The sequence below is a fragment of the Pristiophorus japonicus genome, chromosome 3, assembly GCF_044704955.1.
Source record: "Pristiophorus japonicus isolate sPriJap1 chromosome 3, sPriJap1.hap1, whole genome shotgun sequence".
Classification (NCBI taxonomy): domain Eukaryota; kingdom Metazoa; phylum Chordata; class Chondrichthyes; family Pristiophoridae; genus Pristiophorus; species Pristiophorus japonicus.
Genome location: NC_091979.1, coordinates 69,972,065 through 69,984,856, shown reverse-complemented (window position 1 = coordinate 69,984,856; position 12,792 = coordinate 69,972,065). Strand labels below are relative to the sequence as shown.

Sequence of the window (12,792 nt, the reverse complement as noted above, 5' to 3'; positions counted from 1 at the left end):
CCACCAAGTTATTCCAGATTTAGAAATTCTTGATGGCCAATTTGACTAGGAAGAATCAAGGTCTAATCGCCATTCTGAGCTGAGTTATGGATGCTACCAATGGCTTCAGACTCCTTATTAGGAAGGGAAATCACCCAGGATTCCTGTTACAACTTTCAGTTCTCCCTTAGGTATACGGTAAGGTAATGTTGTGCTGGTAACTGCTGTAAGCAGTCAGGGGGGGTGTCTCCAATATTTAATTATGTGATAGTGTCACTGGATACCATGTCCTTCATACCTGTCTTCATGTTTGCTTTAATAATCTTTTCAAAGGCAGACTTAAAAATACAAAGGCCAGATAAGAATCATTAGACTGCTTTATTTTACAGACTGCAAGTGACGATACAGAATAACACTTGCAAACAAACCTGACTTACTTCAGAGCTCTCTCCATGGAAAATAAGAATAATGAACCGCTCCCTTTTGTGGGCTGTCTTAATTGTTTTTATCATTACCTTTCCATTTAGATAACTTCTAACTACAAAGCTGACCTCCAACAACTTAGCTTCCAGCTCCGGCCACAGTTACAATACAGTGTCGATATCAAGTAAAATATGGAGTTCTCATCCTGTTAAGTTTTTTTTTAAGTCAAAACATAGCAGCTAACCTTTACTAATCCTTAATGCCAATGCAAGTTTATTTGTATTTCTACTATAATTAAGTGTGAGATGTAGTCAAGCAAGTAATTTGGAGAGTAGGCAGAGCCTTGTGCACTGTCTTAGGCCAAAAGCTGTTACATTTTATGCTTCAGTTAACTTTAAAAGGCAGAAATTCTGTGGTGCGAGTGAGCCAGCGGAAGTGTGATGGAACAGAACTTCTACGTGCTGCTTTGACCCACCACAGACCCCACCTAAATACCTGGGGATGACACCATTTAAATATTTGAGGCGGGCACCCATGCGTGTAGCAACACAACAGGGACACCTAACCCTGCTGCTGCAAGAGGGGGAGCCCAAGGACAGGATCTGGCCAAAGATAACGTTGCCCATATTTATATTCTCTCAGGGACTACAGGGGCCATTCTTTAATGGTAATCAATCTCCCTTGGATCAATCACCATCTGCTTCTTCGATGTAGGGGTCATCACTAGGTCTAGAACAGGACCTATGCCTGTTCTCAGCAGACACAGGTCCTGCAGCGTGTCAGGGAAACCCAGAAATATCCCCAAACTGCTGGAGCAACTTAACTGGGATGGGCAGAAGAATCACCTGGAGAGAAAATTGCTGGGAATCCCGAGAGAGGAGGAAACCCAGTGGCCTGTGTTCCATCGCAAATTATGGTTCCCCACCAGAATTACATCTCAATTGTGATCCGCAAAATTCCTGGGCTTAAAGGTTTAGGTTTATTAATTTTTTGACTTAGTCAGCTGCAACCAGTTGATACCTAAATGATCAATAGTCCAGTGCAGAAAACTACTGGACATGCACACTGAAATAACAGGCTTGGCAGGTTTATTATTTTTGCTGTCATGAACCATAAAAATAAATTGCTATGGCAGTTCATATCTGAAAGTTTTCATCTCAAGTAGAAGGTAACTTATATTAAGATGCAGTGGACTGTTTCTTTTGACAGTGTGAAATGCATTTTAATAATGTGTAAACCATTTCATTCAAATTTTTCATAGTCATAAGACATAAAATGATGAGGGGAAACTTAAAGGGGCCGAAACAGCGCTCTGCCCAAAACGGGGTGCACCTACCGATTTTTAAGTGTTCCGTCCGCCCCTATGCATGGGGCAGACAATCCGGCAATTTTCAGCACTTTCTTTCTTGTTTCCGGTTGGAGCTATGTTGGCGTTGGGAGAGGGGCGTAAGTGTGGGCGGGTGAGAGCAGCCGTCATCAGCAGGGCGGAAGTGGGGGCGAGTTGGAATGGCCGTCGCTCCAAGTCATCAGCATTGCTGATGACATCAGCGCGACACGGATGTGCCGTGTCACACTGACGGATCACAACGTCCCTCCACTTCAGTTAAAGGGGCGGGCCGCTGCGAACTCTGCAGCCACTTTAGTGGCAAACACTGGGCCACCAGGGAGGATTTTGGCCGGGCCAGCGGCCTGCTCCCAAGAGGGGGGTGCCACGCTGCCTATTGGTTGGCCGGAAGAATCCGTGGGCATAATTGGCGGCCCGTCCTGGCAGTCAGCCAACAAGAAAAATTGAAATGGAGTCGCTGGCAGCGCAACCTCCCCTTTAAGGGTGGATGCAGCATCCTGCCACAGACAGCTGCCCACCGGGGAAAGCTGTCAGTGGCACCGACCAGTGGTGGCGCCGGTCCCACAGAGAAATTCTGTACGAGGCAATTTCCCTCGGGGGTCGGAAAATGGGTCGCTGCGGGTCTGTAAGGGATCGCCGTATGCCTGACGTGGCATGAAAACGGGCGGACAGTCTCGTACACCGCTCCAAAAATAAAAGAGGGCAATTTACGAAATGGCGGCCGCTCTGCGCCAACTGAGCGGTGAGTCCTTACCGACCCATGGCCGTCTCGTTGAGTCGGTCACGGCTCTTAGAAAAAGGGGCAATTTCGGCCCCAATGTGTGTTATTTTGAACTCAGGTTGCACAGAACGCTGTAAGAAAATGTTGCATACATTTTCTAATCATTCTGGATTGACCATCAGAATAAAAGGGCACGATTCAAAATGAGCTCCAAACCTGAAGTTTATTTGACTACAGGAGCCACTCTTCAATGGTAAATCCTTGAATTTTGCCCAATGTGTTTTATTTCATGATTTGTCATTATTACATTGTGGTTTTTGGGAGCTTGCTTGTGCACAAATTGGCTGCCACGTTTCCTACATTACAACAGTTCAATTTCAAAGTCAGGTGGAGGGTGAGAAAGTTGGATCTCTAACCAGCGAACTAAGCTTAAATAAAGGAGACTACAAAGGTATGAGGGCAGAGTTGGCTAAAGTGGACTGGGAAAATAAATTAAAGTGTAGGACGGTTGATGAACAGTGGCGTACATTTAAGGAGATATTTCACAACTCTCAAGAAAAATATATTCCAGTGAGGAGGAAAGGGTGTAAAAGAAAAGATAGCCATCCGTGGCTATCGAAAGAAATAAAGGATGGTATCCAATTAAAAACAAGGGCATACAAGTGGCCAAAACTAGTGGGAGGACAGAATATTGGGAAGCTTTTAAAAGCCAGCAAAGAATGACTAAAAAAATGATTAAGAAAGGGAAGATAGACTGTGAAAGTAAACTAGCACGAAATATAAAAACAGATAGCAAGAGTTTCTATAGGTGTATAAAAAGGAAAAGAGTGGCTAAAGTAAACGATGGTCCCTTAGAGGACAAAACCACGGAATTAGTAATGGGGAACTTGGAGATGGCAGAAACTCTGAACAAATATTTTGTATCAGTCTTTACAGTAGAGGACACTAACAATATCCCAACAATGGATAGTCAAGGGGCTACAAGACTCCCAAAGCAAGTGCTCTACTCGGAATTCAGCAAACGAGCCAAAGGCGGGCAGAGGAAACGTTACAAGGACACCCTCAAAGCCTCCCTGATAAAGTGCGACATCCCCACTGACACTTGGGAGTCATTGACCATAGACCACCCTAAGTGGAGGAAGTGCATTCAGGAGGGCGCTGAGCCCCTCGAGTATCGTCGCCAAGAGCATGCAGAAATCAAGCGCAGGCAGCGGAAGGAGCATGCGGCAAACCAGGCTCCATCCCCACCCTTTCCCTCAACGACTATCTGTCCCACCTATGACAGAAACTGTGGTTCTCGTATTGGACTGTACAGCCACTTAAGAACTCATGCTAAGAGTGGAAGCAAGTCCTCCTCGATCCCGAGGGACTGCCTATGATGATGATATAGGGGAGGAGGAACTTAACACAATCACAATAGAAGTGGTCCTCAGTAAGATAATGGGACTAAAGGTGGATAAATCCCCTGGGCCTGATGGTTTCCATCCTAGGGTCTAAAGAGAAGTAGCGGCAGGGATTGTGGATGCATTGGTTGTAATTTACCAAAATTCCCTGGATTCTGGGGAGGTCCCAGCAGATTGGAAAACTGCAAATGTAACGCCCCTATTTAAAAAAGGAGGCAGACAAAAAGCAGGAAACTATAGACCAGTTAGCCTAACATCTGTGGTTGGGAAAATGTTGGAGTCCATTATTAAAGAAGCAGTAGCAGGACATTTGGAAAAGCAAAATTCGGTCAGGCAGAGTCAGCATGGATTTATGAAAGGAAAGTCGTGTTTGACAAATTTGCAGGAATTTTTTGAGGATGTAACAAACAGGGTGGATAAAGGGGAATCAGTGGATGTGGTGTATTTGGACTTCCAGAAGGCATTTGACAAGGTGCCACATAAAAGGTTACTGCACAAGATAAAAGTTCACGGGGTGGGGGTAATATATTAGCATGGATTGAGGATTGGCTAACTAACAGAAAACAGAGAGTCAGGATAAATGGTTCATTCTCGGGTTGGTAATCATTAACTAGTGGGGTGCCGCAAGGGTCAGTGCTGGGACCCCAACAATCTATATTAACGACTTGGAAGAAAGGACCGAGTGTAACGTAGCCAAGTTTGCAGATGATACAAAGATGGGAGGAAAAGCAATGTGTGAGGACACAAAAAAATCTGCAAAAAGACATGGGCAGACTAAGTGAATGGGCAAAAATTTGGCAGATGGAATATAATGTTGGAAAACATGAGGTCATGCACTTTGGCAGGAAGAAAATCAAAGAGCAAGTTATTATTTAAATGGAGAAAGATTGCAAAGTACTGCAGTACAGCGGGACCTGGGGGTACTTGTGCATGAAACACAAAAGATTAGTATGCTGGTACAGCAAATGATCAGTAAAGCCAATGGAATCATGGCCTTTATTGTAAAGGGGATGGAGCATAAAACCAGGGAAGTCTTGCTACAGTTATATAAGATATTAGTGAGGCCACACCTGGAATACTGCACACAGTTTTGGTTTCCATATTTACAAAAGGATATACTTGCTTTGGAGGCAGTTCAGAGAAGGTTCACTTGGTTGATTCCGGAGATGAAGGGCTTGACTTATGAGGAAAGATTGAGTAGGTTGGGCCTCTACTCATTGGAATTCAGAAGAATGAGAGGTGATCTTATCGAAACGTATAAGATTATGAGGAGGCTTGACAAGATGGATGCAGAGAGGATGTTTCCACTGATACGGGAGACTAGAACTCGGGGTCATAATCTTAGAATAAGGGGCCGTCCATTTAAAACTGAGATGACGAGGAATTTCTTCTCTCAGAGGGTTGTAAATCTGTGGAATTCGCTGCCTCAGAGAGCTGTGGAAGCCGGAACTATGAATAAATTTAAGACAGAGATAGACAGTATCTTAACCGATAAGGGATTAAGGGGTTATGAGGAGGGTGCAGGGAAGTGGACCCGAGTCCATGATCAGATCAGCCATGATTGTATTAAATGGCGGAGCAGGCTCGAGGGGCTGTATGGTCTACTCCTGGTGCTATTTCTTATGTTCTTATTTTCTTAACAGTGATTACACTCCAAAAGTACTTCATTCGCTGTCAAGCGCTTTGACACGTCCAGTGGCCATGAAAGGCGCTATATAAATCCATGTCTTTCTTTTTCTTTATGACTGAATGGACAATGTCCCTTTAAGAAGGTGGTGCATATAGAATCTGTAATTTCACTTCCATGTGGGAGCTTTTCTGTTATTAAGATTGTTAAGTCAGCAACATCTGGCTGGAGCCACAGTAGTGAAAACTAATGTTTTTTTACTCATAAAGCTAAATACTATGAAGTAACCAAAAAATTATCTGATAACTAAATCGTTTCTAGGGAGAGGAGGAATTTTGTTCTTGATGGCTCATGTGGCCCATATTCCCTACATGTCTAGACTGTTACACACACTGACCATCTGGATTAGGATTAGCTCCTAGGAGTCAAACTCACCAAAACCCATCATTTTGATGCAATAATGCAGAATCCTGAAGAAAAAATTATTTCATCTTTTGCAACTGACAAAGGCGATCACAGCAAAACTGCATTCATTATTCTCATATTCTTCATGCTGTTTCATTGTCACATGACTATTGATCATACAGAAATGAGATGATCCCTTGTTGGTCACTGCTCTATATGGCAAGTAACAACTGTTGAGTACCTGCAAAATGTCACACTTTGATGGACACCAACTAACAATAGGGATATTTATGCCATACAGACCATAATACAAGGGTCATTGATTTATAGTGATTGAATAAGTCAAATTCCATTTATATTAAATGGTATTTGGGGATTTTTACTAATACTTTCGGGATTGAATTCCACAACTCTGACCATCCTTCTATGAAAACTGTCACCTTTATTTTATATATATATATACACATGTATACCTTTACCTATGTGTTTTAATTTTTATCCTTACCACTTTAAAGATGAGAATACACAGCAAGGAGGGCATGCAAGATGCACTAATTGGAAATGGACATCTGGGCCCCAAAATTTGCCATGTTACATCCCTGATGAGCTGCGACAAAACGAGAGATCAGATCATTAGTGTATCTGTTGCATTTCAGTAGCACAACTCCAACATAACACAGGAGTAGTGCATGGGAAAGGGATAAGGAGCTTGGAAATTATGAGTGGAGGCATTCAAATCCAAGATTGGCGGACGATGGCAGCAGCAAACTGAGGAAGCATCAGGTCAGTAGGTACGTACTTGGCTCTATGAGTAGTTAGCTGTAATTATTGACTCAGGTGAGATCTTATGACAATTTTAAAGAATATCTTCAAGTGGAGAACCTTGCAAATGCACTCAAAAAGGCAGCAGAGCACTGGAAGGAGACAGGAAAGTAGAGCCCTTAATTTTAATGAGACCAACCTTCAGGCATTCCTGGATGAAATGCAGGAAAGGAGAGATAAAGGTTGTTGGGTGACCATGGGAGGAAGCCTCAAAATGGCGTCTTCATACTCTATGGAGGAAGCTGACACTGGCACTGAGTGACAACTCTCTCACTCCCAGAATTGCAGAACAATGCCAAAAAAAGTTCCATGACCTGATGAGAGCCTTCTTGCTTCTCCGCAACATTACCCAGATCCACCCCTACATCATTGCCTCCAAGACCAAAATGCTTGACCTTGCCTTGATCACCTCATGTCTCAACTTTTCTAACGCTCTCCTATCTCAACTCCCTGTCTCAACCCTCCATAAATTTCAATTCAAGCAAAGTGATGTAACTTAAGTCTAGCTTATGTGAAGCCGACATTCTATCATTTCCATCCTCAAGCTACACTGGATCCCCATTCCCCAGCCACTTTACTTTAAAATTCTTGACCTTGCTTTCAAAGCCCTCCATGTCCTCACCACATTGAGTCTATGTGACCCCCAACCCCCACCCCCCGGCCCTTTAGGTCCCCTCATGTATCCTCTACTCCTTGAATACTTGGTTTCTCCTTGTCCCTTGCTCCACTATTGGTGGTTGTTCATTCTACCACCATGCTCCTGCCACTGGAACTCACTGACCATTTCCCTCTGTCTTTCCACCTCTTTCCTTGCTTTTTGTGCCAAACAGAGATAAAGTGTCCATTAGCCTGTTTACCTTAATTTTATAATATTTTAAAATCTCATGTCTGATTAGAATCATAGAATAGTTGCAGCACAGAAGGAGGCCATTTGGCCTGTCGAGCCCATACCAGTTCTCTGCAAGAGCGTTCCAGCTAGTTCCACTCTCCCGCCCTTTTCCCATAGCCTCGTAATTTTTTTTTCCTTCAGGAACTTATCCAATCCCTTTTGAAAGCCACAATTGAGAGTCTGCCTCCACACCCTTTCAGGCAGTGAATTTCAGATCCTAACCACACGCTGTGTAAAAATGTTTTTCCTCATGTTGCCTTTGGTTCTTTTGCCAATCACCTGTGTTCTCTGGTTCGCGACCCTTCCGTCACGAGTACAGTTTCTCTCTGTCTACTGTGTCCAGACTCCTCATGATTTTAAATACCTCGAGCAAATATCCTCTCAACCTTCTCTGCTCCAAGGAGATCAACCCAAGCTTCTCCAGTCTATCCACATAACTGAAGTCCCTCTTCTCTGGAAATATTCTTGTAATTCTTTTCAGCACCTTCTCTAAGACCTTCACATCCTTTGGAGCATTCATTTTTTTGCTAAAATTGACAATGACAGAAAGTTTAGCTCTGGAATGCTCTTCAAAAAAGAAAAGCAAATTAAATAAATTGTTGACATCAGTAAATAGAAAGCATTTGTTTTGACACCTGATTTTCCTGTGAATATGAAGTGATAAAGACCTAATTAGTGCAAGATACAATTTAAATGGGAAGCAGATGGCACATAATTGATCAGAAAGGTGTGATCTGGTCCGATCTCATCCAAGGAGAAAAGGGGATGCATCTAGTTGTACTGCCATAATGGCCACCTTGTCTCTGATTGGCTCTCCAATATAACTTGACCTATTGCTGATTGGTCCCCTTGAAGGATCAGCCACACCCTGAAGTTCCTCTGGAATGTGTAATAGGAACCACTCAGCCCAAGTTCTGACTGACTTTCCAATTTGTAATTGGATCCATTTTGACTTCAGAAGCCAGAGGATAGATCTCCCCAAAAGCCACCAAGTTCCAGCCTAAATCCTTTACCCCAGCGCAAATGCATCCCTCCCCCAGCTGAAGTCCCTTACCCCAGCACAAGTGCTGCCTCCCCCAGTCGAAGTCCCTTACCCCAGTGCAAGTGCTGCCCCTCCAGCCAAAGTCCCTTACACCAGGACAAGTGCTGCCCACCCCCCCCCACAGCCAAAGTCCCTTACACCAGCGCATGTGCATGACCTTACCCCACCCCACCCCCACCATGGATGGGGCATTGTGTGCGGATTGTTAACAGGTTTATTGGGAATGAACTGAATAGTGAGTGTCGTGACTTCTGGATTCCATCCACTCCAACGATTTCCCTTGTTACACTCGCACCAAGCTTTTCGATAAATCGGGTGTGGGTGTAAAGGGGGTTAGAAGATCCAATCCCCACCCATCCCCCATGTCTCTCTCTTTGCCCCACCCCCATGCTCTCTCTCTCCCAAGCTCTCTCTCTCCCCCCCACAAGCTCTCTCTCTCTCTCTCTCTCTCTCTCCCCGCCCCACGCTCTCTCCCACCCCTCCTCCCCCAACCTCTATCTCCCTTGCTCTCTCCACCCCCCGCCCCACAAGCTCCCTTTCTCTCTCCCCCCCAATCTCTCTCTCTTCCCACCCCCCCCAGCTCTCTCTCTTCCCCCCCCACCTCCCCAGCTCTCTCTATTTCCCCCCCCCCCAGCTCTCTCTATCTCACCCCCCCCCCCCCAGGCTCGCTCTCTTCCCCTAGCTGCCTGGCGTCGCCACCGCTCTCTCTCCGTCGCTGCCGCTCAGCGGGAGGCCCGGTAGGCGGTCGGTCAGAGGAGCAGGCTCGCGGAGGCTCACCAACTCGGTCGAACAACCCGTGGAGCAACAACGTGGTCGGACTGATTGTACAGTCCCACTTTCAGTTCCGGTTACAGGCGGGAGGCATCGGGGGCAGAGTCTCAAGAAGACGCAGGCACAGAAGGACAGAAAAAGTGCAGCATAAATAGTCAGTCCCAGGGATCAGCAACTTTGTCAATAGTTGCTCATTCTAAATGTGTGATCTGGCTGCAATTATTAACATCAGATGTTTTTCCAGATGTTGGCTCACTGCAGTAAACCCTGGAACTTCAATGAGATGCCACAAGTCATCTCAGAAATCAATCTACACTGGGCAACACGGGAACCCCAGAGATCCCCAAAAGATGTGTTATATTGAAAATTAAAAAGCAGCTTTAATAAATTTGCAGGCAGTTTGGCCACATGTTTCTGCCCTGGAGATAGAGAAAAAGATAAAGGCCCATAATTTGCGATCAGCAGCGAAGAAAAGGCTTTCACTGCTGGCCAGGAAGCAAGCTTCCCGCATAAATCTTGCGATCACTGTGGCAAGAAGTTCGGCTTTTCTGACGTTCAGATGAAATCAGTGCAAGTTAATGGGGAATCCCTAATGCGAGCTCTGGGACATCAACAAGCTGTCTAAGCAGCCAAACGCAATGTAGTATTCTCACAGACTGGGAACTGGCACGTGAACAAGATCCTTTTATTGTAACTTTTAAAAAAAATGTTAGAGAGAGCAAAACAAAGATTGGGGCTCTCGCATGGGGAAAAGGTAAACCTGAAATAAAGATGAACAAATTCCAAAAAAAGTGTAAAGGTTTCTTGAAAATGTAAATTTTTATTAAAATGGATACATTTGACAATCCACAAAATTAAAATTAGTTTCTTAGGGCCATAACATTTGCTTAGCAGTCAATACTCTGTTAAAACCCCAGTTACACTTAATCCAAATGGTTCCAACTTTTGATGGGGTATGTAACAACAATATCACCATGGAACAGCCAAAGTTTTCGTCTGTTTCACCGATTACACTGATTGCTGGCTATGGGGGTGCAGGGGGAGAGCGCTGGTCTATAGCACAGACAGTGTCGGAACAGGGAATGACAGACTGCAACTTCAGGATTACCAGGTTTAGATGTGTGCGCCTAACATTCTAAAGGTGCAGTCAGTTTCAACGGGCTGAACTGTTAGTTTACTGTTAATACCCACTGCAAATTCAGGGCCAACATTCTGGAAATATTACTTCAAAATGTTAAATGTTAATTAAAAACAGAAAATGCTGAAAATTCACACCAAATTTACCATCATCTAGAAAGAAAAAATACACATTAACATTCTTCATCAGAACCCTGACAGAATAAGGACTTTGAAATCCAAGCGAGTGAGATGAAGATTTGAAGTCAGGTCTTTTTACATACGAACATACAAAAAAAAGAGACAGGAAAAGACCGACCGGTCCATCAAGCCTGTCTCAAATGGTCATGATGCAACTGAGCTTCATGACTCTCAGTTTACCTTCTCACCTATAGTCCTGAAATCCAGTGAAAAAAACAGGTTAAAGAAATCCTTGGTTAATTCAGGGAAAAGAAATATGGGAAATTTCTCTCCAGTCCTCAAAGGTGATCAGAACAAGTTCCAGAAATTAGGATGACCATTAGGTACACACCCAGATCCTACGTTCCATCTATGGACAGTGATATTAGCCACATTTGGAGCATGCCATGCTCCCTTTTGAACTGTTGTGCATATCACTCAAGCTGGCAACTTGTTCCAGATGTCAACAATCCCCTGCATAAAGAAAGCCTCTTGATATCTAACATAGTCCTATGCTTGCATAACTTATAGGCATGACCTCTCATTTTCTCCAATCTATCTAGCTTACACAGATGCAGTAATTGATCATTTTAAATACTTCAACTGAATCCTGCCGAAGTGTACGCTTTTCTGGAGGAAAAAGCCCTAGCTCTCTAAGCCAACCATAATAACTCAGGTCTTTTATGCTATTGGAATCATTGGCATGAGCCAAAACTGCCACAGCATAACAGATGAGGTGGTCTAACTAAAGCCTTGTACACGAACACTACAGTTCTCTTCATTACATACCAAATTGACCTCGTTATACAGCCGAATACTCTATTTTCCTTTGCAATAGCCTCACTGTTTGGTGTTGATATATATTAAATAACTGGACTTGGGTATACAGAGCATAATTCAAAAGGTTGCAGGTGACATAAAACTCAGAAATGTAGTAAACATTGAGCAGGATAGTAACAGACTTCAGGAGGACATAGACAGACTGGTGAAATGAGCATAAACGTAGCAGATGAAATCTAACGCAGGGAAGTGTGAAGTGATGCATTTTGATAAAAAGAATGAGAGGCAATATGAACTAAATGGTACAATTTTAAAAGGCGTACAGGAACAGATACACCTGGATGTGTATGTACGCAAATCTTTGAAGGTAGTAGGACAAGTTGATAAAAAAGCCTATGTGATCCTTGGCTTTATTAATAGAGTTATAGAATACAAAAATAACAAGTTATTCTAAATCTTTATAAAACATTGGTAAGGTCCCAGCAGGAGTATTGTGTCCCATTCTGGGCACTGCTCTTTCGGAGGATGTCAAGGCCTTAGAGAGTGTGCAGAGAAGATTTATCAGATTCGCACTAGGGATGCAGAGCTTCAGTTACATGGAGGGACTAGAGAAGCTGGGGGTGTTCTCCTTAGAGCAGAGAACATTAAGGGGAACTTTAATAGAGGTGTCCAAAATCACGAAAGGGTTTAATAGAGCAAATAGGAAGATTCTGTTTTCAGTGGCAGAAGTGTCGGTAACCAGAGGACAAAGATTTAAGATAACTGGAAAAAGAACTAGAGGCAAGATGAGGAGACATTACTTTACACAGTGAGTTGTTATTATCTGGAATGCACTGCCTGAAAGGGAAGCTGATTTAATAATAACTTTCAAAAGAGTATTAGATAAATACTTGAAGGGAATAAATGTGTGGGGCTATGTGGAAAGAACAGGGGAGTGGGATTAATTCGACAGCACATTCAAAGAGCAGGCAGAGGCATGATTGGCCAAACAGCCGCCTTCTGTTCTGTATTATTCTAAGATTCCATGATTCATGTACTATAACAACGAGATCTTTTCGGCTCAATAGACTTCAATTTCATACTAAATATGATACACATTTGCTTGGCATTAGCCCGACCCAGATGCGTGACACTGCATTTATCTACATGAAATGCCATCTGCCAAATGCGGGTTCATTCCCGCATCACTTCTAGATCAGATTGTAGTACTTTCTGTTATTAACACTAACGTAGATTTCCGTGACCTCTAGGAACTGGGGATAGTACCCACGATACCACTGGCCAGATCA

The 12,792-nt window shown here is 43.7% G+C and overlaps 1 protein-coding gene across 11 annotated transcripts in view; it reads right to left on the bottom strand.

Annotated features, from left to right (window-relative positions):
• Positions 1 to 12,792, bottom strand: part of LOC139259753 (nck-associated protein 5-like) — a 1,255,355-nt gene that overhangs the window by 643,764 nt on the left and 598,799 nt on the right. The gene's annotated exons all lie outside the window — the stretch shown is intronic.